General features: G+C 40.4%; 1 protein-coding gene and 1 pseudogene across 2 annotated transcripts in view; one reads left to right on the top strand and one right to left on the bottom strand.

Annotated features, from left to right (window-relative positions):
- Positions 1-27,419, top strand: part of THADA (THADA armadillo repeat containing) — a 360,995-nt gene that overhangs the window by 211,619 nt on the left and 121,957 nt on the right. The gene's annotated exons all lie outside the window — the stretch shown is intronic.
- Positions 25,127-25,218, bottom strand: LOC136332776 (U6 spliceosomal RNA; annotated as a pseudogene).

Raw genomic sequence — 27,419 nt, 5'->3', positions numbered from 1 at the left:
GCTTGCAATGATGAGTAATGCAGAGCACACTTTTCAAAGATTCATAGATTATGCAGCTAAGTTAGAAGGAAGGCTCAGATTTTTAAGAGGGAATCAGCCATGAGATCTGTATTGACAATCCCTTCTGGCTGAACTTCGTCAGAAGTGGTGAGGTTGGAATTGCTTCTTTGCCTTTCACCGGTTACACAAACAGGCCTCCCAGCCGAGTTTCCCACACACACCACTAATAGGGCTGGCTTGTGTTTCCTCGGTCTGCCCAGCAACAAAGCATGCTCATTTGCTCTGTCTTTGGACTGCCTTAGATACCCTCAAATTTACTATTTCTGCTACGTAAAACGTGAAACAGTATGGGAAGGTAAAACCCTGGCCATTGCCCTTGTTCCTGAGTATTGGAAAGATGAAGGGCTTGTGGGGGTGAGGGGTATGGGTGTTGGGTGTTAGGTATTGTGTTCATGTTTGTCAAACAGATCCCTGTCATTACCAAGGTCAGTTTATACTCTGGTCAAAGGCATGGGAAAATCTTTTTGTCACGTCCATTCGGGTGTCTCATCTGTGTTGTAATAGTTCTCTTGCAGCCTGTTGTTTTTTATGGGACGAGTAAGGGGGTTGAGATGGGGGGAGGGGGCTCTTTTCTCTTTCCTCGCTACAGCTTGTAGATTCCTTCTCCACATAAAGCTACCTTTGAAATCAGTAGCAGGCCGGCACCTGGAAAAGAGATGGTAGGGATTGAGAGGCAAGCTACTCTCTATGGGACTTCCAGAGCCAGCTAAGTAAATATAAAATTGTTGTTTTTTCAAAAGCAGGAAATCGTTTTGTAATCAGAAAACAAATTCTTTCACAGAACATTTTCTTGAATTATACATTTTGACTTCTTTGAAAAATGTTTACATAAATATATCAAACCTCAGAAGTATTTTTATAGTATACCTTAAAAACGAGAAATATGCTGATCTCTGAATGTTCTGGGACTGTGGAAGAAAGAGTCAAATTATAGGATGTGCAAAAAAAAAAAATAAAAAGCATGGGATTCATTTCTTAATCATTTTAGAAACCAGAGGTTTGTAATTGCAATGTTGAAATGGACTAGAAGTAACACACATCAGAAAAGGTGAGATTATGCAGCAGGTTTGCAAGAGCCAGTGGTAAATGACATTAAATCTCAATAAAGGCTAGATAAGAGCCATGGACATGACCTCATTTGGGAACAGCACTGGCAGGACTACCCTGTCTTTTAAATAGAATTAACCGTCTGTTTTTGTTGCCAAAATTCTGCATGTTGGGGACTCAGGACTATTACTAGGTAACTTATCAGCCCTGAGAAATCACACTGGAGTCCAAAAACGTTCTTTTATGTTGAGGAAGAGTTTGACCAGCTGTCATCAGGAAAGATTTATTCTGATTCTTGAGTACTTACTCACCTTTTGGTGTTTCATAAGGAAATATATACTATATATTTTGAAACAAAAGTTTGAACTTCATTTCCTGTCTATTTTGATTACTTCTTTTTGACAGTCTAAACAGAAAAAGGTGATCCCTGCTCTTCCTTTAATTAGGTTTTTAATATGAGTAAGGGACAAGGAGCAGTTGATGTAACTTAGCTATGATGAAAGAAGAAAAACCACTTTTGCATTTTATCTGAACATTCAAGGCAAAGGCATTCTTTTTAAATTCAGTCAATCCAATTAACCAGGTTTTACCAACAGAATCTGCTGAACACTTTTAAATTATTTTATTTCCCCCAAATTTGGGGCCTTGATTTCTGCACTTTTCGAATTGAGTGAAAAAGATGCCTCTTGCCCAGCGTGGAGCGGAGTAGCAGTGCTGCATACCTGGGTTGGCATGGAGTCTCAGCCAGGGACAGACTTTAGACGGCCTCAGCCCGTGCGTTGGGCAAGTTTGCCTTAAGAGAAGTAAAGTGAATCTTTTGAGCACCTTCTGTGTACCATGTGAATTGCATATCTGATTTCCTTAATACTCTTGGTAATCCAGCAAGGTAGGTGCTATTCCTTCACACACACCCTCCCTCCAAGCTCCACCCCATTCTCTGATGAGAACATTGAGATGAGCCTCAGAGACTGACTTGTGCCAAGGCCCAGAGGTAATCAGACAAAGTATTAACCTCTGATGCCTTTTCTCTTTAAAACATGCTGTCTCTCTGATAGTTGATGTGAATACAACTTTTTTTTTTTTTTTTGGTATTTTTCTGAAGCTGGAAACGGGGAGGCAGTCAGACAGACTCCCGCATGCGCCCGACCGAGATCCACCCGGCACGCCCACCAGGGGGCGATGCTCTGCCCTTCCGGGGCGTCGCTCTGTCGCGACCAGAGCTACTCTAGTGCCCAGGGCAGAGGCCAAGGAGCCATCCCCAGCGCCCGGCCATCTCTTGCTCCAATGGAGCCTCGGCTGCGGGAGGGGAAGAGAGAGAGAGGAAGGAGAGGGGGAGGGGTGGAGAAGCAGATGGGCGCCTCTCCTGCCCTGGCCAGGAATTGAACCCGGGACTTCCGCACGCCAGGCTGACGCTCTACCACTGAGCCAACCTGCCAGGGCCTGAATACAACTTTTTATGCCTAAAGAAACCAAACCAAGAATCCATCTCATACCTTGTCACTCAGTTGGTTTCCTGAAATCTAATTTGTTAAGACAGTACAACATTAGAAAGAAACTCCATCAGAATTATCAAGCGGTACAGAAGAAGTCAGTGAGACCCGGAGAAGCTCCAACTGTAAAAGACTGTTAAAAGTACTTACTGTACCTTCTCTCCCTCTGCTCATCTCTTTCTCACCACTTCTCCTCGGTCTCCCTTCTAATACCCCTAACCTAGAAATACAGAAATCTCCCTCGGGACCTAGGTTATAGCCAAGTTCCCAGTTGCCACCCCTTCTGTCATCTTTAGGGTATGACAAAACCTCTCAAACATGGGTGGCCACAGGAATTGTAGATCCTGCAACCTTGAAAAAGCAAGTCGAGACTGAATTTGATTCAACAGACACCGGGATATGTTTATCCTGTTCCAGGCCTGGGGCGGGGGGCACGCATTCACCTTTGAGGCTCTCACCTGCCAGTGGGGGGAGTTGTGGGTTAGAAACCAGGTGAGCCAGCTAAACCCTCTGGGGGCAGGGAAGGTATGAGGAACAGAGAGGAAGATGAGGCATAATCCAAGGCTCCCACACAGGGCATTGGGCATTAAAAAGAAAAGAAGACTTCTGCCTTAGTCTCTAATACCCGGAGGCACTCTATGTTTGGGCTAAGGTTAGGTAGGGTCTTTGTGGAGGTGGGAACAGTAGTGCTAAGAGGAACAACATGAGGATAAAAAGAGAGGCAGATGTTGGCAATACCTTGGTGGAAAAGAAAAGGAGAAAACCAGGAAAGGTCAGCCAGTTTGGCCAGCGGGTCATCTAACGGATCGCTGGTCAGGAAACAGAAAAGACAAGCATCGTGCCTCTCTGCTGCGGAGAGAAGACGCGGGGAAAGGAGACAGAGTCAGTGACGGGGGAACCTCCAGTCTACATTCCATCGCGGTTTCTAAATAAGTGAACAAATGTTTGTAGAAGAAAATATTTTTTACTAATATTGTTGTGCCAAAACTTATGATTAAGTATCATTTGAAAGAATGATCAATTCCATATTTTTAAAAATGTGATCATTTAAGACAGTACCTCGTGCTTAAAGAATTTCAATATCTTTTCCATATTTCTTAAAAGTATAAAATCGTGAAACACAAATTAAAATGCTCAAGCTGTCTGGAAATGGAACATTGCTTGACAGATTCCATTTGGTGACTTAGGTTGCCCTGGCTCTACTTTGTTTCCTGTATGCACAGAAAATAGTTTCAGAGTGGGGAACCAACACCAAAAGCATGGAATGATGCTAAGGCTTAAGTTAGAAATGGGCCGCGTGCTTGTCTCTGAAGGTGAGTCAACAAGAAAAGGCTCGCTCTTGTGACTAGTGGCGAGGCTCACTCGTTCCCTCTGAGGACTTGTGTTCCCTGTCAGGACGGTCCCCAGCCCAGAAAGGGCTACAGCAGAGCTTCTCAATGGCGCGGCTGTGGATGTGCCAGGTCCTGACCGATTCCTTCAGCTCTCAGGGCTGAGGGGGCTGGAGGCTGCAGGCAGTCACCTGCCACTGGGGAGCAGCAACGTTTGTGAATCCCTGAGTGCCAAAGAAGGATTGCCTTCTACGTGTGCCTTGACATGAAAAGAATTGGGAAGTACTGGGCTCCTAAAAAGAAAAATAAAAGGAAGAAAGACAGACTAAACCCTATTAAACCTTACTTTTTGGCAATTTATTCCTTTCTGGATATAAGCCCAGAAAAGTCATTTTTAATTAAAATGCAACTTTTGAGGGTGAATTAATCCCTTCCTTATAAATATCAAAAGGCTTTTCTTGGTGCGTGTTTCTTAGGGAGCTTCGCTGGGTGTGGAAGACAGCTTGCGGCTGCCGGGACAGCACAGTGACTGTGGGCACTGTCGCTGTCACTCCCCAGGGATCTGCTGTTCTGAAAAGTTTTTTAACTCAGAGCATCAGTCACGGGTATATAGAATTTAGATATTTGTCATTTGCTGTGTCCCCAAGCTTTTGTTATCATTCAGAATTAAAAGTAGAGGAAATATTGAGTGCCTACGAAGGCCCGTCTGGGATTCATTCCCATTGTACTGATGAGAAAATTGACAGTGGGAGGGACTGAGACTTGACTAATGTTATGCAAGGAGAAATGGTCAAAAATGGAACAGGGATTCAAAGCTTTCAAGTTTGTGTTGTTGGCCACTATACTATACGACCTCTCTGGATGAGAGAAGGTGGCTCTCTCAGGCCTTCAAAGTGTGGGGTAAAATGGAAGTTGACACAGTGTATTTATTTGTTCATTCAACAGCTGTTGATTAAGCACCAACATGCCAGTTATGTTTCAAGTGCTTAGAATACATCAACGAACAAAAGAGATACAGACCCTTGCTCTCAAACATCACCACTGTCACAGAGCTCACATTCTAGAGTCAGGCAATAGTAAATGATATTATAATAAAATGTATTCTAATTTATTATGATAAGCATAATAAATAAGTAAATTATATTTATTAAGGGGTAACAAGGCTCTGGCTGATTGGCTCAATGGTAGAGAGTCAGCCCAACATGTGGAAGTCCCGGGTTCAATTCCTGGTCAGGGCACACAGGAGAAGTGCCCATCTGCTTCTCTACCTTTCCCCCTCTCCTTCCTCTCTCTCTCTCTTCCCCTCCCGCAGCCAAGGCTCCATTGGAGCAAAGTTGGCCCGGGCACTGAGGACGGCTCCATGGTTTCCGCCTCAGGCACTAGAATGACTCCAGCAGCAACAGAGCAACGGTGCATGTGGGAGTCTATCTGACTGCCTCCTAGCTTCTAACTTCGGAAAAATACAAAAAAAAGCCCACAAAAAAAAGAGGTAACAATCACTGTGGACAGAAAGAACAAGTAGAGTAGGATAAAGGGAATCAGGAATTCATAAGAGAGGGAACATGTGGCAATATTAAATAGGGTATCAGAATAGTAATTGTTGAAAAGGTAATGTTTAAGCAAAACCTACCAAAAAACAAGGGAAAACTTTTTTTTTTTAAATAAAGAGTAATTATCTTTTCTCGTGAAATTGAGTTGGTTACTCTTCTGCGTGTTTGATACTGCCTTTTACCATGGAGAAGTGCCAAACGAGTCGGCAGTATTGAATAAACAAGGCCAGGAAGGATGTCATTACTTTGGAAACTTATGTGGTCTATATTGTCCCCATGCTGGACCTGGAGATTACTGAGGACTATGTGAAGTACAAAGTCACAGTAAGTCAGGTCAATCTGCCATGGTTCCTGTGAGCTTTGGCAAAGAGGAAGATATTCGTCACATCATGCCATCTGCTTTCCAGGGTGCTCCTTACCTTAATTGTCTATGCCTGGACCTAGGAGACATGGAGTAAACTTGGGGAGTATTTATGTATTCTTTTACTAGCTAAGTAGTTACTGAGTGATTATTAAGTACATAATTGGCCCTGGATGGCTGGCTTAGTGGTAGAGCATTGGCCTAGTGTGTGGATGTCCCAGTTTGATTTCCAGTCAGGTCACACAAAAGAAGCTCCCATCTGTTTCTCCACTCCTCCCCCTCTTGCATCTCTCTCTCTCTCTCTCTCTCTCTCTCTCTCTGTCTTCCCCCCCCCAACAGCCATGGCTCAATTTGAGCAAGTTGACCCCATGCACTGAGGATGGCTCCATAGCCTCCTTCTCAGGCGCTAGAAAGAGTTCAGTTGCTGAGCAACCAGATGGACAGAGCTAGGAACCCCCAGTGGACTTCCCAGGTCGATCCCAGTCCGGCACATGTGAGAGTCTGTCTGTCTGCCTCCCCTCCTCCTCACTGAATAAAAATATATAATAATAATAATAATAAAAATAGTGTATAATACCATGGAGAATACCAAGAAAAGTATATGTAACATTCTTATCTTCAAGAAGCTTATGACCTGCTGTGGAAAACAAGCCTACTACTTCATAAACAATTAATTACAAATATTGATCGACTTACGACCTATGCAACTTACGACAATTCGACTTTAAGACCACAATTGCTAGCCATGACTGCTCTGCGTCTGGCAGTGCAAGCATTGCCCAGTCGGGCATACACTAGTGCGGACCAGCTTCTGGCGGCACTACCATCTCCGCGTGCACCATTTCAACTGTTATCCCAGGCTCAGTACAGCAATTTGTGTTTTGTGTCTTGGATATTTTTCATCAAACTCTTCCCAAGATGTCTACCAAAAGGAAATTGTCTTTGCAAATATTAAACCAGTTGTACTGGTAATGCAGTGTTTTACTTAAACCTGACGAATGTAAAAATAAGAAACAAAATGGTGTAGAGATGATACAAATGGCATAAAATGAACAAAGAAAATTATGATATATAACAATAATGAAAGAAAATTATGATAAAATATGACTTAAAGATTTTTATAACATCATTTCATAGTACTGTACATATAGCCTACTCAGCTGATGACCAAATCATGTTACGACTGGTCTGTCGGAACCAATCATGGTCGTAAGTCAAGCACTAGCTGCACACGGAAATACCTGGCTGTGGTGTGTGCCAGGCAGGCGGCCAGCACACACATCTGAGAGGAAAGCTAGAGAAGGCTTCCTAGAGACATCGGGTCTTGTGATAAACCTTGAAACTAGTATTCTGCTGTTGAAACAAGAGACTTGGTATGAACCAAGGCATGGAGTGGGGCATGCAAAAGGTGTTTGCAAGGGACAATGAGTAAACCAGCCTGTTGGGTCCAGGAGTGTGTCAGGGACAGATTGGGATATGTGATTGGCAGGGTGGCACTGTTCAGATATAAGACCACAAATGCCAGGCCAAGCCATCTGGACTCTGCAGGCCTATGCCTTCAGAATGTGGTGTGTAAGACATAATGTGTGTGGAAGAATATGATGGCATGTTATTTCATTTCTCTCATCCTCTTTATTATTTTGCATCTGTTGTATAATGTGCTTAACGTATGAATAGTTTATAACTTCTTTATAAATAAGTATGAAAAAGCTAGAGCATGTGCTCAAAGAGGTCATTCTATACGGTGAGTAAGAGCTTAGACTGGAGCCAGCTTGTTTCCCTGTGGATCCTAGCTCTGCTACTTGCTAGCTGTGTTATTTTGGACAGTTGATTTCTGTGCCTCTGCTTTTTCTTCTGTAAAGGAGAAGATAAAACGACCTCCTAGGTGGGTTGTGAGGATTAAATGAATTGATGCATAGGTAGTGCTCAGCAAGGTCTCCGGCATACAGTAAGTGCTCAGTAATTGTTAGTTGATGCCATTACTACCTGGTGCTGCCGCTGCCGTGGCCGTCACCACCACCCCGATAGGGGCTTATGATCCAAAATGTTTCCACCGATGTAGATGGTGAATGAAAGACCATCTAGAAAGCTGTGTCTTAGAAAAATTAATGTACACTGAAATACTACAGTAAAAAAAAAAAGTGAGGATTCCTACTAGTGTGAGTGTGTGCATCAAAGAGAAAGAGGTCAGTTTTCAGCAGTTTTGACTTTATGTGTTAGCATGCTCCACAAACATGTCCCCTGCTCAGTCAGTGCTCTCTACCTTCCTGTAGATCATATTAAAGATGATAAGTGCTGAGATTAGTTCTGATTTTTAAGGGCTGAGTTCCTGCCTATCAGGTTGTTATTCCTTGCACCTGTTTTGTTTTGAGTTACACCCCCTCCTTCAGACCCCATCAGAAACCTGATGAATCAAGAAAGGAACACTGTCACACTGTTCCAGACAAAGCGGCCTTTCACCATTCAGAGGGGGAAATCTGAAGTTCCCAAACTGAGAGGGAGATATAGGATCCTCCTAGATAGATTAATATAACACTTCTCTAAGTTCATTTTTCATCTTGGAAGACCTCCTTTCATCTCCCCTCAGCCTTATTGTTTGATACTTTTTATAACCAAAGCTAATTCTGAATGTGCTTTAAAAACACAACAAAACAAAACATTGCCTTGTGGGTACACTCTCAGGCTCCTGTTGTTTCCCTGAATTTGTATAAAATATCTGATGGTACGTGGTCCTGTTATGTTTGGTGGGTCTCCAGCCCATGAAAACAACATTGTTTGTTTTTAGGTAAGCCAGTCTAATAGAGAAAAAGTAACACTTGGTCATTTGTATGGAGGAAGCCTTTTTGAGATTGCAGAGCGTGTGTGCTGGTCGTGTAGCCCTTGGATTTATTTAGAGCACCCCACATATTTTAGTGACTGAGAACTCAGCTGGCTGTTGAAAAGCAGTCTGGCTGAGAATAGCCAGACAATTTGGCAGCCACCACAGAGGCCTGTAGTAAAATCAGCCCATGGATCTAAAGGAAAGTTTAAATAAGTAATAAAACTCTTTCGATTTTAAACCGTACTATTGTTCATGACATTCTTATACTATATTTCTTTGTATTGTGTATCTCTGTCCCCTTCTACCCTGTCCTTCCATGACAGGGTTTCTCGACCTCAGAACTATTGACATGAGGGGCCTGGTACTTCTTTGTTTGGGGACTGTCCTGTGCATCGTAATGTTTGGTAGCATCTCCCCAACAGAGGCCTGTAGAACCCACACTCCCAGCTGTGGCAACAAAAAAAACTCCACATGTCCGGGGGGGGGGGGCAGAACCTACCCTGGTTGAGAACCTCTGTTCCATAGTACATACGGACTTTCTCCAGGACCCTGTGCAGACAAGGTGTAATACAGCTCTTTTAAATACCAGTGGCCATGGAAGAAACCATTCCTGACCATGAACAAATTGTAATTCTATAATGAATAAGGGAATAGGAGGGAAACACATCACTCAGGCTGGAAATCTCAAGAGTAGCATTCTTCTTTTTCTTCTTCTCCTGGCAAGTCGACATCTCCGTTTGTTCTTTCACTTCTTTTGCCAGATCAAGGTAGACTATTGCCTTCCTACTTCATCCTCCCTTATTTTTATTAATGAAGGGATGTGTGTTATATATTTGGGGGTAATGGCACTCTGGGGCAGTGTTAGGTGTATACAGGTGTCAGATGCTTTAATATTGGACCGATGTTTATATTGATCCAGTATAACAATTAACTATCTGTTATATTATAGGTGAGCCTCCATTTTCCCTAGGACCTTGGTCTTGTCCTATTTGGATGCCTTTTTAATCTTAGTAAAGTAAAATTACTGGTGAGGTGGACAGTTTCATTAACTTCCTAAGAATCGTATTTCCAAAAAGGGGACTAAAGATGTTGAGACTTATGTTTATATCAAATGTATTTAATGTTTTCTCTTTTTTAATTGTGACTTTGAAGAGTTTATAAGTGCCAAAAAATTCCATCACCTTTGTTCATCTTCAAAGAGAGCAATATAATCAACATTTTAAATGCGCTGTTTGACATTTTTTCCCTTATTCACTACTTAAACCTTTTAAAAAGATTTGTTTTTATGTAGAGGGTAAGACAGGTTTTACTTGTAAGTTTAAGTCAATTTATAGCAAATAGACTTTATGCCTTTCCTTTCTTCTCAGATTACAGGTTACATAGTAATTTTTATATCTAACGTGTTTCTAAAACAAGTTTCAGTTTCCTTTTTTATAACTGATTTTTTTCAAGTATATGAGACATTTACTAATCCAATTAACAATCTGTTTTGTACTAAAAAGCAGTACTTAATGACCAGTCTATTTGAGAGGAAATTTAATCATCAGGTTTGATTTTTCAGATGTTTATTTATAGAACAGAGATATAGGGAAATGATTTATGTTAAAATTTATGATTGAACATACACTGATCGTATGTGTGTGTGTACGTGTGTGTATGCATAATTAAGGTGCTAGAAGTTTGAGTGCATGTTCTTCAAAGAAAACTCTGATGGTGAATTAGAGATGCGCTATACTCCATGCCAACCAGGTCAAAATGTACAAGGTAGTAGATTTCTGAAGAACATGAATATCAGAGCCCTTCTTCAGCCTATAATCTCTAAGCGTGGTGAGGCTCAATCCTTCCTAAGACCTCCTCAACCTCATGAAAGGAGGAAGACCATATTGTTTTAAAAATGGATTTCAAAATGATCGCTCCCTGTATTCTAGATAAATGTATGATTTACTTTGTTAATCCTCCTTTGTCTCAGTTTTCCCTTCTTTGTGGTTGCTCTAATTTTTACTCTTTCTCCCTCCTGGAGGAGAGCACAGAATGAATGGAGATGCATTTCAGAAGTTCTATGTTAGATACCAGTGCATCAATCACAATGAGTTTAGTTATTTTAAAATTCATTTCGAGAAGGTAGAAGTGGGCTGTATTTGTGTGTTAGAGGTTGGGCTGGGAGAAAACGCGTAAAAACATCTCCAGTTTAGTTTAAAACAAATCAAAACCAAAAATAACAGCAAAAGGTCTGCCTCAGAGTTTGTAGTCAAGTGAATATTTTTTGGTATTTGGTACAGGTTTGAGGGTTGAAAACATTTTTTTCTTCCCTGACTGACCCCTCAGAGGTAGAAGAGGTTGCTGGGGAAGGTAGTGAACACTTGTTCCCAGAGGAGGACAGGCACAGTCTAGAGAGCATGTCACTCAAAGTGGAGTGCCAGACCAGCAGCATCAGCGTTGCCTGGAACTGGTTAGAAATGCAGAAACCTGGCACCCCAACCCAGACCTGCTGAATCCAAATCCACATTTTCATGAGTTCCCCGGTAGACCTGTATGCTCATTAAAGTTTAAGAAGTTCTGGTCCAGGCCCTGCCTGGTTGGTTCAGCAGTGGAGCGTCAGCCCAGTCAAGACACATGAGGAGTGGCCATCTGCTTCTCCACCCCTTCCCCCTTTCTCTCTCTCTCTCTCTTCCCCTCCTGCAGCCATGGCTCGAATGGTTCAAGCATGTTGTCCCCAGGCGCTGAGGATGGCTCCATGGCCTAGCCTCAGGCACTAAAATAGCTCGGTTGTTGAGCAACAGAACAACAACCCAAGATGGGCACAGCATTGCCCAGTAGAGGGCTTGCTGGTGGATCCTGGTCGGGTCACATGCAAGAGTCTGTCTCTCTGCCTTCCCACCTCTCACTTAATTTTTTTTTAAAAAATAAAAAGTCTGACCATGCACCCTTGTTATGATATGAGAATGGTATGTCGCCTCTGTTGTCTTCCTTCCAATGACTCATAATCCTAGTCTAACAACAAAAAAAAATCAGACAAATTAAAATTTAAGGACTTTTTACAAAAATTTCTGACCAATACTCCTCAAAACTGTTAAGGTCATCAAAAGCAAGAAAAAAGTGTGAGAAACTGTCATAGACTAGAGGAGCTTAAGGAGACATGACACCTAAATGTAACATGGGGACCTGGATGGGATCTTGGAACAGAAAGAGGGTGTTAGGTGAAAACTAGTGAAATCTGAATAAAGTGTATGGAGTTTGGTTAACAGTAATGTGGCGATTATTTTCTTAGTGTGACAAACGTACCATAATAACATCAGATGGTAGCTGGGAGGGAGCTTGAGTAAAGAATGTATAGAAATTTTTTTGCACCATCTTTGCACCTTTTTGGTATATCTAAAACTTACTCTGGTGCACCCTACTTTCTAGTCCTCTCAGAAGAACAAATTCTCCTTCTCACATGGGCAGAGGGAAGCATGCTGTGCATATCTGGATTGCCAGAGCCTCTGGAAGGGCTCTTCTGAATGCCAGCAGTTAGGATCATCTAACTGCATCTGACTGTGGTATTTAGCCCTCTGTCTGAAAGGTAGTAACAGAGTCCTTGCTACTGACTCCAAGTAGATATTGGTTGTTTTGCTTCTAAGTGGAATAGAAATAATTTAACATGTGGCCTTCACTACGTAAGACTGAATGTTTAGAATATAGGTCTTTATCATTGTCTTGAGCACCCTAGGAAATCCCAACACTAGGTTCATTTGAGGGAAGGGACATTAGTTCTGAGTGTTTTCAGCTTTAGCATTAAAAAGAACTTTGAAAATGCGATAGATCCTGGCCGGTGGCTCAGTAGGTAGAGCGTCAGCACAGCGTATGGATGTCTTGGGTTTGCTTCTCAGAGCACACAGGAAAAGCGACCATCTGCTTCTCTTCCCTTCCCTCTCTCCCTTCTTTCACTCTTCCCCTCCCACGGCCAGTGGTTTGATTGGTTTGAGTGAGGCCCCAGGCACTGAGTATAGCTCAGTTGGTCTGAGTGCGTCAGCTCAGGTGCTAAAAATAGCTTGGTCCTTGAACATTGGCCCAAGATGGTGTTGCTGGGTGGATCCTGGTCAGGGTGCATGCGGGAGTCTGCCTCACATCTCCTCTTACCTAAAAAGAAAAAAAAAAGAAAGAAAATGCATTGAGCAAAAAGGAGATCATTTTTGAAGAGGAGGTTATTTTCATTTTTAAAAATTGTCTGTAATAATTATGTACGGTATCAGCTGAGTACTAGACTTGTCGGGAGATTACTTCATACATTGTTATATAAATGTCTACTCATTGTGTTGTACACCTGAAACTAATATAATATCGTATGTTAACTGTAACTGAAAAATTTAAAAAATTTTTTTTAGTTTGTTTCAATGATCTCAACTGCTTATAGAAAACAAATCCTCATCAGAAAGGTCTTTAGGGGTGTATGCAGCAGAGCTTTTTTTTTTTCTGAAGTTGGAAACGGGGAGGCAAACAGACTTCCGCATGCGCCCGACCGGGATCCACCCTGCATGCCCATCTGGGGCATTGCTGTTGAAACCAGAGCCATTCTAGCACCTGAGGCAGAGGCCATGGAGCCATCCTCAGTGCCCCGGCCAACTTTTTGCTCCAATGGAGCCTTGGCTGTGGGAGGGGAAGAGGGAGACAGAGAGGAAGGAGAGGGGGAGGAGTGGAGAAGCAGATGGGTGCTTCTCCTGTGTGCCCTGGCCGGGAATCGAACCCAGGACTTCTGCATGCTAGGCCGACGCTCTACCACTGAGCCAACTGGCCAAGGCTTGCAGCAGAGCCTTTGTACCTAACAATATCATCAGAGGAAGTTTATGAATCTTTATTCTCACCATATAGTAGGAAAGAGATTGCTGATTATGTGTAGAACTCTTGGAGAGGATAGATGTAGACAAAGGCTGTTCTGTTCTGTTCTCTATAGGTACAGCTTTGTCCATGCTGTAAGTATTGGTTCTGGGAATTTTACATTGACCCAACTTTGCGGGCCGCTTTTAGTCTGAATTGGCTTGCAGTTGGGTGGCGTTTCTTGTGTTGGGTTGTGAACACTGACACCAGTTTCACAAAATGCTCTTACAAAATGCTTTTGCTTGCTTGTGCTTTGCTTTATTTCTGTTCTTGGAGACTACTGGAGCAGGCCCTGTGCCGACTTTCCTTTGTTGTTTTACTGCTGTCAGCAGTTTGTAACAGGATTAAAGGGATACCTCAATTTCCAAAAATAGACAGAAGTTCAAGAGGTTTACTGCCCAGCAGAGGGAAGTCAAAATAACCAACGTTATATTTTTTTGGTGTACTGATTTTTGGTTTCCCACATTGGAACCTTATACATAGAAAATAAAAAGTCACAAAATTTTCCTCAGTGTAAAATTATGTTCAAGTTTACTCTAGCTTCACTTTAACTCTCTTCTTTATTGGAAAGAATAAATTAGTATAAGGCATATTCACCTTCAGTGTCATCCAACGACTGAAATGCCCGGCTACCATGAAAGAGTATAAATAAAACATAGACCCCAGTATATGTACCATTGGAAACTAAAAAGCATAGAAAAGATACTGTGTTTTCTTTATAGTTACCTCATCCCTAATTGGTATGCACAAATTATAATCTAGAACTGTGTTTATTGCTTCATTCTTAGAGTTTCATTGACAAACTGGATTATTTTGTGGCTAGAGGTTTTAGATCTAGGCAGACCTGGGCTGACATCCTCTTTTGATACTTTCTAGATATTTGGCATAGGGCAAATCACTTAAATTCAAAATTGAAGCTTAACCATTTATAAAATACTGATAAGATGTAATTTGCAAGGCTGATATAAGAAATAGAGATGTTATATGTACAAATTTCCAGTATAGTGGGTGTCATTGTGTAATTTCCTAAATAATAGTAGCTATCTTTTAAAATTATTATTATAAGTTTAAAAATACTATTATGAAAATTACTTAACATTATCAAGGGGAATAAGAAAAATTAATAGAGAGCTATTGCATGGCAGAGTTTTTTTGGTCCCAAATTCATTTATTGAAAAATATACGTATCTTATTTCTCCTGACAGAAAGGTTGTTTTTGTCACACTAAATTTCCAAATGTAGTTGCTCTTATTTCCTATATTTTTTTGTCTGTTTCATTGGACAGTTTATCTGTTTATATACCAGCTGCTCACAGTAGCTTTACAATAAGTTTTACAATTTGGTGGAGACTAATTCCCTTTCATTACTTTCTTTTTCAGTGCCCAACAAACTTTAAATCCTTTCCTAATTTCTCCATGCTTTATTCTGTCACTATGTTTATTTTTAATTGGGATCACATTAAATTATTAACTGTACACATCTTCATTATGCTGTTGTCCTATTCTGGAACACAGTATGCTTTTCCATTCATTTGTCTTTTATGTTCCTCAGTAGCATTATATTTTAAAGCTTTTTCATGCAGATTTCATATTTCTCTTTTATATTTCTTGTTTCTGTTATTATAAGCACTTTTCTTATATTTTATCTTCTGACTTGTGCTGTTTTTACTATTGAAAATGATTGATTTCTATATATTCATTTGTTAAAAAATACTATTAGTCATCACTTATATTATACTTTCTCTTGTCAAATGCTGTTTTGTGCCCTTACCTACATTTATTCATTAAATCCTCATGGCAAACCTAGAAAGTGAGTACTGTCTTACAATGAAGAAGCTGGAAATGTGAGAAGTTAAGTAAATTGCCCAAGGTCACACAGCTAGAAAGCGGCAGCCACAGGGTTTCAGAGCCTGTCCTCCTTAGTTGTGTATTTTACTGTACTCAATCACCTGACTCTCGTTTGTTATGATATCATTTGTGAAGATCCTTTGTAATGTGTTTTCTGTTGGTTTTCTTGGTTTTACCCAAGGATATTGCATGTTTTTTGATAGGACTGAATATTATAGAGATACCAGTTTTCTCCAAATTTAAACATGGGTTTAATGCATTGCCAATAAAAATCTTGATTTTTTTAAATTGGGATTGCATTGTATCTTTAGAACAATAGAGGGAGAATTGACATTGTTAAAGTATAATTTTTATAAAGGTAAAATCATTACTTTCAGGCAAATATAAAATGAATACCTGTAAAAGATATTATTTAACTCACTAACTAATAAGGGAACCAGTTATATGTTATGATCAGTTCAGAGAGTATCTGCAAGCCATGCTGTGGTGGTGCAGTCGATAAAGAGTCATCTAGGAGTGCCAAGGTCCCCATTTGATCCTGGGGTCCCAGCTTGATCCCAAGGGCTCCAGTTCAACCCTGACATTGTGGGTTCAAGCTCCAGCCAGGGCATGTATGAGAAGCAGTCAGTGAGTGCACAACTAAGTGGAACAGATGCTTCTTCCCACCCCACCCCCCTGTTCACTCTCTTTAAAAAGTATCTGAAAAACGATGGACTTCATAGGCAATTTAACAGAATGTTAGAATAAGATTGCTGAATTAGATATAAGACAATCTAATGTCCAACAAATTATAAGGAGTTATCTGTTCCATTGCACAGAAATTATTTGTGTGTCTACCCCACAAAAGTAACTTCTCTAAGTCTGAGACCTTAATCAATAGTAAATAAGGAGATGCACTAAGTGTATTCCTCTAGATCTCAGGTTAGCAAACTATGATTTACAGACTAAATCCATCTACTTCCTATTTGTAAATGAAGTTTTATTTGAATATATCCATGCTCATTTGTTTACATATTTTCTATGGCTGCTTTTACAATATAATGTCAGAGTTGAGTAGTTACAACAGAGACCATATGACGGGCAAATCTATTATAAATATATTTACTTTTTGATCCTTTACAGAAAAAGATTACTGAATATATGCCTGCACAATCCTTGGATGATGAATCTGAAACATATTTTGTTAGATTTATCTCAAGATATGTCTGAGTTTTGGTACTATTAGAAATGATAGTGGGTTGTTGGTTTTTTGTGTTTTTTTTTTTAGATTTCAAATTCAAGTGTTTATTGCTAATCTTTAGAGAACACAGTTAATATTCACATATTGATCTCATATTCTGAGACCTTGCTAACCTTATTAGTTATTGTATCTTTTTTAAATAGATTCTGTGGGGTTTTACTATAAAGCTAGACAATCATGTCATCTATGAATAAAGACAGTTTTATTTCCTTGTTTCCAATTGATGTGCTTTTTATTTCCTTGTCTTGTTGCATTGGCTAGGGCCTCCAATATAATACTGAATAAGAATAGGACACTTCTATAGCATTTGACCTTCAAACCCTCAATAAAGGTTTGTTGGATGAAAAAAACTAGAATAATGCTGGGTTTTTGTTTTGTTTTTTTAATAATCTGAAGGGTGTGATAGTGTTTTTCTTCTTTTTCTTTATGTTTTCCTGTTGGTAGCATTAGAAATGTGTTTCTGTGATAATCTAATGAAAATTTTAAATATTTATTGGACCTGTGCTCTCTCTACTCATGCCACAATAGAGGTTGACCTTTTCGCCACTTTGAGATACAATTTGGGTGGCCCTTTTGGTGACATAAAACACAAAAAAGAGGGAGATTTTTCTAGATGAAAGAAGAAATCACAATAATTTGAACTTTACTGTTTTAGAGTTTTGTTTTTATAATTCTGACATTAAAACTGAACACAAATTTACCTTTCTTCATAAGTGTTCATTACAAATGAATCTTCTGAACTTATTTAGGTTTAGTTTATCAGAAATATTACTAGACAGTCATTTATTTTAGTTAGGGTAGTTCATGTTACTGATCATATTTAAATACTGGATCAGCAGCTTTTTAAAAATAATTTTTGTTTAAAAATATTTTTTTAATTCCTATTGGTCTCTTTTCAATTATTTTATATATAGAAAGTGTTTATGTTTCTTAGATATCTTTTTCCTGATATGTACACATTTGTTTAGCTGAGTATATCATCATCATAGCCTGCTTTGAAAGAAGTTTATGTTATGAGGAGGTGACAACAGGCAGCTAAAGATTGGAGAATGTGTTTAGATGAGTGGTGACAAAAACCCAACACCTAGGGATAAATTATCTCAACCATCAGACACCCAGGATAAGTTGTATATCCTGGGTCTGGGTTTTATAATCCATCACTGGCTTGGGGAGTAGATATTTTAACAGTTCACACATATACATAGCTGCTGAAATGACAAATGATTTCTCAGTGTACCAGAAAAGGGAAATGATAGTCAACTTTCTTAACGATTAGGTGATCAAACTGTATATGGAGGTTTGGAAAACAGACCAAAATGATTTTATGCATAGACAGTAAAACAGATTTAGTTGGAAAAACTATGAAGTTTTAATTCATTTTGTTTACAAAGGAGGTGATGTGTTCAGGGGTGAGTTTACAAAAAATCAAAAAGTTTGAAAATTAGAGTTAGTGACCTTTCCCCTTTGAAGCAAAAGCACATTTTGGTTTTTCTTCCTTTCTCTTCATTTTTATTTTTTTAATTTTATTTTAAAATTTTATTCATTTTAGAGAAGGGAGAGAGGGAGGAGAGATAGCAAGAAAAAGAAGGGGGGAGGAGAAGGAAGCATCAACTCCCACATGTTCCTTGACCAGGCAAGCCCAGGGTTTCAAACTGGCAACCTCAGCGTTCCAGGTCGATGCTTTATCCCAGGGGTCCCCAAACTTTTTACACAGGGGGCCAGTTCACTGTCCCTCAGACCGTTGGAGGGCCGAACTATAAAAAAAACTATGAACAAATCCCTATGCATACTGCACATATCTTATTTTAAAGTAAAAAAAAAAAAACAACAAAAAACAGAAACAAATACAATATTTAAAATAAATAACAAGTAAATTTAAATCAACAAACTGACCAGTATTTCAATGGGAACAATGGACCTGCTTTTGGCTAATGAGATGGTCAATGTGCTCCTCTTACTGACCACCAATGAAAGAGGTGCCCCTTCTGGAAGTGCGGCGGGGGCTGGATAAATGGCCTCAGGGGGCTGCATGTGGCCCGTGGGCCGTAGTTTGGGGACCCCTGCTTTATCCACTGCAACACCACAGATCAGGCCCCAATTTCTTAAGAGCATATTGTTACTGTATATTTTGAAGGTTCTTTACCCCCCACACACACACACACAAAAAGTGAGTGCTTCCATTTGTTATATTATGAATACTCAATGTCTACTGTTAACATATAAGTCAATGTGGGAGAGATAAGAATACTTTTAACCACTGATGCAAAAGAATATTATAATGTACTTTTCAAAACAAACATGATGATTTAAATAATAATCTTATGTAATAGTATCATTTGCTGAGTTAGATTATTACAAGTAAAAACTATATAAGTAAGCATATATAAAAATTTATCAAGCTGTACACTTCAGTTTTGGCATGTTAAGTGGTATTTCAGTTAACTTTAAGAACAGTAGTCAGGGCCCTGCATTGTCCTGGCGCACCAAGGTCATGGGTTCGATTCTTGGTCAGGGCACATAACAAGAAGCAACCAATGAATGCACAACTAAGTAGAACAACTAAGAGGAACAACAAGTAGATGCTCCTCTCTCTTCTTTCCCTTCTCTCTTGTCTTTCTGTCTGTCTTAAATCAATGGGGGGGGGGAAATGGTGGTCAGGGTTTAGAAATCGTGTTTGATAGTTTGGGGAGTTATACACTTTATAATACTACAAAGAGGATGTTCTCTATCTAAAAAAAAAAAAAATTCCCCAAGGATTGTAGCTTATAGTTAATTAAAAACAGGAATATTTTTAAACTTTACCTTCAAATCACCCTATAAACTACTTGGCACAATTAAAGTCCAATGGCTGAAAAAGGGTATCTTATGTGCACGGTTTTCAGCATTCACTTCAAAGTAGAAATGTAAATTCATTAATCTTGTTCTTTTATTGTGATGTTAGCTCTTTTGTTACTGCTGAGTTTACCTTGGCCTGAGTGCTGGCAATTAAATGGCACAGGGAAGATTACTGGAAAACATTAGCTTGTTATTGTTAGTTGACATCTCCTGCTGAGGTTGATGGGAAGTAGAGTTTATAAATAGCCTGGTCTATGCATTGATTTAAAAGTCTGCTCAGTTTCAGGGAGAATCTCATCAGACAGACCATTCATTGTTTACATTTGAAGCCTTTTATTTAACTGAAGAATGGGTTCATTCTATTGAAAAGTGTAATATTGAACATAGCTGTGGTACACCCTTCCATTGAAACTTATTTTCAGTGTTAACTTTTGAATAAATTGGCTTCCTAGTGTTTGCTCAACTTTATTTTTCTGGATATTATATAACTGGTGATCTTTCACTTTTGAGAAAGGTCCTACATTTCTTTCTATTGATAGAAGTGATTTATATTTTAATCTAGAATGGTCTTCATGTTTTGAATAAGTATGTTTTAAAAGAAGTGTCCTTGAACATTTGCAGTGTTCAACAGAAACTTCTATTTTTTCCTGAGCAATGTTCCTGTGTGTCCTTGTCTGAGAGCAGCAGGCTTGCTACTTGAATTTTTATGATACACTATCAGATGCAAATCATTAACTCTGAGATCTCCCCAGCATGATGGTGGAAAGAACACAGGGTCAAAGCAGTAATCCTTGAGGGATGAAAGGAAGTTGACTTTATTAGGAGAAATCTAGCCAGTCAGACAAGACATGACAATAGTTTCTAGAAATCTGGCCAAATCACAGAATAATTGCCTTGCTCATTCAGGCCAGGAGGCAAACCCTAAACTTGTATTCTCCTTCTCATTAACCTGATGGTGAGGGAAGAATGCTCTCCTGCTCAGGTAGGCTTAGGACATGAAGTTTTTAGGCTATTTTTCATTTGGGTGGTGCCTGCACCAATCAATCAGTAAGGTTTTAATTGAGTTTCAATTAAATGCTCAATACTGTGCTAATTAAGTACTGGGTGGATAGAAAGCAGTATAAATTTATCACCAGAATCTTATAATATGACTTTGGAAAAATAACCAACAAATCTAAAGCAGAAAGATTAGAATATAAAATCACATAGTATTAATTTTAAGTCAGATTATCATCATGGCTAGAGTAGGTGGAATCTTCATGACTAAATCCTAATTCAGGCCATTTGGCTATATACCTTCAGACCTCTGGTTGTTAAGACACTGAGAAAAACAGAATGATTTGATAGACTGTCAAATGTTTCCCAAACTTACCTGACTCAAGAGTTACTTGGGGTACTGTTTAAAATAGATTCCCAAGCTCTTTTCCTGAAAATTCTGGCTGTGTGAATCTGAGGTAGGACCCCAGAATCAGCCTTTTTAACGAGCAACACAGGTGATTCTGATGATGAGGCAAGTGTGGGAAACATTGGTTACAAGTGGAAGAGAAGGATGCAATGTGTAAAATGGAGTTACGTAAGATACAAGTGATTGTTGTGGCAAGTCCGGGAGGTAACAGAGATTTACTCCCCAAGTAATGAATATTATACGTCTCCCAGTTATTTGCCACTGAAGTTAAGGGACCATGAAAGGCAATAAGACAATCTTGACATTACTAAGCTCAAATACTTAATGGGCAAAAAGTGTTCTGGGTTTCATTTCATCATTCACTTCTTCTGCTTTCGGAAGGGTGCTCCTGGTCATTCGTGTGGAGAGCGGGCAAGCAGACATGAATAAGGAGGAAGCATTTGAAATAGCATCTTGGCAGATGCAAGGGGAGACTCTTCCAAGTTTAAAGGGCAGCTGGCAAGACTGACCAAAGGCAGGAGTGGAGGAAGCAGGAGACTGAGTGAGCTGTTTAGTATGTTTAGTAACACAGTGTTTTGTAGTCGAGATCAAGGGGCATGAAGTAAGAGTCGTGGGAAACCAGGACAGAGAGAACAATAATTGTGCATGACACATCTTATATGGATCAAGGGGGTCGGCAGTCCTATGACATCCTCATCCAGAGCAGTGGAGGGAAAATTTTATTTCGGTTTTACAGCTGGACACCTAAATGTATTGGGAGAGGTGTCCCTGCTTTAGTGAACTGGAGAAGAAAGCAAGTGAGTTAGAGCCAATAGGTTTTCTGACCTGTGGTATTAGGTTGGGTAAATATTGGGAGGATGGAGAAGAGCAGAAAAGGACTATCTTGAAATTTAGTTGAGTTGGTGAATTTGTGAAGTTTTGAACAGATTTCAGCATAACCAAATGAAAGATAAAGTTATCAACAGGTTGAAAAAGAGTGGTGTGGAGTGGGGATAATGAAAGGGGCTAAAATACTGACAGGGTTTAGCTGTGATCAAAGAGAAAGTAGATACTGTATGGGAGGTAGAGTTTAAAGTCCAGAAGCAGTGTATGACGTGAAACAAACTTTTATACCTCCTCAAGATGACTTATAGAGACATACTGATCATAATGGTAGTCTCAACCATATTTTCTCTGGTAAGCACAATACTTTTTAAAATAGTCTGCAGTGGAGAAAGTCTTAAAAAGTTAAACTTTGTTTAAGAATTCAGTGTGTGCTGGTTGTATCTCCCTTCCCTGCCTCCCGCCATGGTAGTAGAGAGACTGGAAAAGCAGTGGACACTAGAAAAGCAATAAAACAGATTATTACAGTCTATTCATTCACTCCAGTCCCAATGCCACTTGGAAGAGTTTCCTTTCTCTACAATTAATACTGCCTTATAGCTTGCCTCTAATGATAGACGTGGCTATTTTTAATTAGCACCTGATGCTAATTTTTTTAAGGATTAAAAGAAGTCAAAATCAGATTCTAAGGGCACCTAATTAATGTAGTCTCACAATACCAGTTGGTACTCTTAAGTGAATGTGGAGTTCACCCACAAGGCTTTTTAAATTTTTAATTATAGTCAATGTGCAATATTATATTGGTTTCAGGTATACAACGCTGTGATTAGACATTTATATCACAAGGCTTTTTATTTATTTATTTATTTATTTATTTATTTATTTACAGAGGCAGAGATAGACAGGGACAGACAGACAGGAACGGAGAGATGAGAAGCATCAATCATTAATTTCTCGTTGTGCATTGCGACTTCTTAGTTGTTCATTGATTGCTTTCTCATATGTGCCTTGACCGTGGGCCTTCAGCAGACCGAGTAACCCCTTGCTGGAGCCAGCGACCTTGGGTCCAAGCCGGTGAGCTTTTTGCTCAAACCAGATGAGCCCGCGCTCAAGCTGGTGACCTTGGGGTCTCGAACCTGGATCCTTCCGCATCCCAGTCCGACGCTCTATCTACTGCGCCACCGCCTGGTCAGGCTCACAAGGCTTTTTAATAGGTTGAGGACCTCTATAATCAGAGAATTTAACACATATCTCAGAAATGATGCCAGATACAATATTACAATATTAAATATTGGTGACTTGAATATAAGACATCTTTTAAATTTTAAATGGGATGAAATGCACATAAAATTTACCATTTTAATCTTTATTTATTTGTAAGAAAGAGAGAGAGAGAGGAAGGGAGAGAGATGAGAAGCATCAACTCATAGTTGTAGCACTTTAGTTGTTCATTGATTGCTTCTCCCTTGATGGGGAGTGAGGGAGAGCATGAACCAGTGACCCCTTGCTCAAACCAGCGACCCTGGGCTCAAGTGGCTACGTTGCGATTTTGAATCTGGGTTCTCAGCATCCTAGGTCGACGCTCTATCCACTGCAGCACCACCTAGTCTGGTCATTTTAGTCATTTTTAGTAGCATTAAATACAGGGGAGGGCAAAAGTAAGCTTACAGTTGTAATACAAATAAATAATATAAGAATAAACTCTGTTTCATGTTCTCACAACTGTCAACCTACTTTTGCCCTCCCCTGTATATTCACTTGTGTAACCAATCTCCAGTGCTTTCTCATCCCGCAAAATTGAAACTTATATACCCATTAAGCAGGAAGTCCCTATTTCTTCTTTCCCCCATCCTACTTTCTGTTCCTATGAGTTTGACTATCCTTGATACTTTATATAAGTGAAGTCATATGATATTTTTGTGTGTTGTGTGACTGGCTTATTTCTCTTCACATAATGTTCTGAAGGGTTATCCATGTTGTAGCCTGTGTGAAAATATCATTCCTTGTTATAGCTCAATAATATTCCATTGTATGTATATCAGGGGTCCCCAAACTAAGGCCCGCGGGCTGCATGCGGCCCCCTGAGGCCATTTATCCGCCTCGCCGCATTTCCGGAAGGGGCACCTCTTTCATTGGTGGTCAGTGAGAGGAGTACATTGACCATCTCATTAGCCAAAAGCAGGCTCATAGTTCCCATTGAAATACTGGTCAGTTTGTTGATTTAAATTTACTTGTTCTTTATTTTAAATATTGTATTTGTTCCCGTTTTGTTTTTTTACTTTAAAATAAGATATGTGCAGTGTGCATAGGGATTTGTTCATAGGTTTTTTTGTTGTTGTTTTTTTGCATTTTTCTGAAGCTGGAAACAGGGAGATACAGTCAGACAGACTCCCGCATGCGCCCGACCGGGATCCACCCGGTACGCCCACCATGGGGTGATGCTCTGCCCACTAGGGGGCGATGCTCTGCCCATCCTGGGCGTCGCCATGTTGTGACCAGAGCCACTCTAGCGCCTGAGGCAGAGGCCACAGAGCCATCCCCAGCGCCCGGACCATCTTTGCTCCAATGGAGCTTTGGCTGCAGGAGGGGAAGAGAGAGATAGAGAGGAAGGCGCAGCGGAGGGGTGGAGAAGCAAATGGGCGCTTCTCCTGTGTGCCCTGGCCGGGAATCGAACCCGGGTCCTCCGCACACTAGGCCGACACTCTACCGCTGAGCCAACCAGCCAGGGCTTGTTCATAGGTTTTTTTATAGTCCGGTCCTCCAAAGATCTGAGGGACAGTGAACTGGCCCCCTGTGTAAAAAGTTTGGGGACCCCTGGTGTATATGCTATATTTGTTTACTCATTGATTTTTCAGTGGACACTGGGTTGCTTCCATCTTTTGGCTATTGTCTATTTTTAATTTTTTGAGGAACTACAACATTTTTTCCATAGGAATGTAGGGAATCTTAATTTCTTGTTTTAGTTAGTAACTTCGTTGGGAACCTTGATGGTTTGTGTGTTGGCCTCATTTTCCTCCAGTATTAAGAACTATTGTGTGTAAGCTTAATGCTTTCTCATTGTATTCTCCCACTATGTCGTGGCTAACCGCCCCCCCCACACACACACCTACCTTCATAACTGTAATCCTATGGAAAAAATTGAATATCTTACGTTTTTTCACTGAAATTATTTGGAGATGTGAGAAATAAGAAGACCCAAGTGGTCATGGAGGGTTAAGTACCAATTGTATGTATGCAATTTCAAATCCACCCTGTTCTCTTTATCTGTCTTTATCCTCAATAACACTCCTTGTTCTTCAGAAAGGGAGCCTTTCCTTTGTCCCACCTAACTTAAATCTTTTATCAACTGAATCCTGTGCGTTTGTGCATAGTTTACTAGACAGTAATTCTCATTTGTTGATATTTTAATTTTTAATACTTTTATTAGCACTTATTTTATGCTGAATTTACTCCTGGGCAATAAAAAAAAATGGAGGAATGCTTCACAAATTTGCATGTCATCCTTGAGCAGGGGCCAAGCTTATTGTTACAGTTTTTTAATTTTTCTGAAGCTGGAAACGGGGAGAGACAGTCAGACAGACTCCCGCATGCGCCCGACCGGGATCCACCCGGCACGCCCACCAGGGGGTGATGCTCTGTCCACCAGGGGGCGATGCTCTGCCCCTCTGGGGTGTCGCTCTGCTGCGACCAGAGCCACTCCAGCGCTTGGGGCAGAGGCCAAGGAGCAATCCCCAGTGCCCAGGCCATCTTTGCTCCAATGGTACCTTGGCTGCAGGAAGGGTAGAGAGAGACAGAGAGGAAGGAGAGGGGGAGGGGTGGAGAAGCAGATGGGCGCTTCTCCTGTGTGCCCTGGCCAGGAATCAAACATGGGACTTCTGCACACCAGGCCGACGCTTATTGTTACAGTTTTAATATAGGTGCTGTCAAAGTGAGCACGGCCTTGCACTTTTTAAAGTGAAGTTTATATTTTATTTAGTAGAATTGCACAGAACCTGTTTAACTTGCTAAATCTGTGCCAAGGTAAGAAATAAAATAGAGAGAAAAAAGCTATTTACAAATTGCCTACTAAGTATTCCCTGCTCTGTAATTTTTATTATAAATATATACAATGTTCACCACAGTCACTGGCTTGGTTAGACCCTGTTCCCACAGAGGATGGGACTGTATTGTACTTGTATGCTGTCTCCTCAAGTAAATCAGAAAGTCCTAGAAAGTAGAAATTATCTTTACTTGCACCTCCACTGGACCAGGAGAGCAAATACCACATCCTGGCCTTGCCACACACCTGGTACTCCACGGATCTTCCCATGCCCAGTAGACAGCATTGCCATTCACCCAGTTTCTCAAGATGAAACTGCATGTCAAATTTTGATTCCTACCTTTTCTCTAGCTTGGTGTCCAATCCACTAGTATAGGCTCTCAGTCTCTACACGCCACTGTCCTGTCCAAGCCACATTGGCCTCCCTGCTTAGACTCTTAACCTTTTCATTCTATTCTTTGCATAAGGCAGAAGGACCTTTTTAAAACATAGATGAGACTAACTCAATTTCCTGCTTAGAGCCTCTTAGTCATTTTCCATCACACTTAAAATCAATCCAAACATCTTACAAGCTTATAAGCACCATATTGACCTGACCTGACCAGCCTGACTCTCCATCCTCATCTAATACCACTTTCCTCTTTTCATTCAACCCTAACCCCATGAACTTCCCTGTAACACCCAGGCTTTATCTTGCCCCAGGGCCTTGGTACATGATGTTTACCATCTGTGAATAGGACATAATCAAGTGTTCAATGGATAGTATATTTGCCAAGTGAATGAATGAATCAGGAGCTTCTTAAGAACATAAACTAGACTAAGTATCCCCTCCGCAAAGTAGATATACTACTCAGTATCAGTATATATAATAGATTAGAATGCCTAGTGTAGTGGTTTTTAACCAGGCCATTTTCCCCCATGGGGAATATTTGTCAATGCCTGAAGATATAATTGGTTGTCATAATTTGCACTGTGCCATCAGCATCCAGTGGGTAGAGGTTAGGGATGCTGAAAAAATCCTATAATGCACAGGACAAGACCCACAACAGTTCCCTAGCCAAAAATGTCAGTAGTGCTGAGGTTGAAACCCTGGCCAGTTAGCTCAGTCAGAGCATCATCCCAAAACGCCACCCTCTCAAGGCACATCTGGGAAGCGACCAATGAATGCACAACTAAATGGAACAACAAGTGAGTGTTTCTCTCTCTCTGTCTTCCTCTTTCCATCCCTTCCCCTCTCTGTCTCTCTAAACTCAACAAATAAATAATAAAATAGAATAAAACAATGCTGAGGTTAAAAAGCCTAGCATTAGACAAATACATCAGAGTTCCAAAAAGTCAGCTTTAATAGCTCGGCTTGGCCTTCAAGTCTGTCGTATTCCATAAAAAGCCATTTAAATAATTTTTAAAAAATGAAGCCCCTTGATTAAAGACTGCTCTCCTACCTGTAGGGACCGTGTATTATTTCCCTAAGATTACATGCTCCTAGTCTGCTAACCTTATGGACCAAGAGTTCCCTATTGGTGAGCATTCTGCTCGCTTCCGTACAGCGCTAAGACGAGCTCAGCCTTTCCCTTTGTTCATCCAGTGGTAAAAAGGCCTCTAATCTCCCATGTTAAAGGCATTCCTGTGGAACAGGTGAGAAAGCTCCCTCTTTCTTCTTTGCCACTTCAAAGGTTTCTGAGTAAATTTCTATTTTCTTGAAAGCTAAGATTCAGCCTGT

This window comes from Saccopteryx bilineata, chromosome 3 (genome assembly GCF_036850765.1).
Source record: "Saccopteryx bilineata isolate mSacBil1 chromosome 3, mSacBil1_pri_phased_curated, whole genome shotgun sequence".
Classification (NCBI taxonomy): domain Eukaryota; kingdom Metazoa; phylum Chordata; class Mammalia; order Chiroptera; family Emballonuridae; genus Saccopteryx; species Saccopteryx bilineata.
The sequence above is the reverse complement of the archived record's forward strand: the minus strand, read 5'-3'. Positions and strand labels throughout refer to the sequence as shown.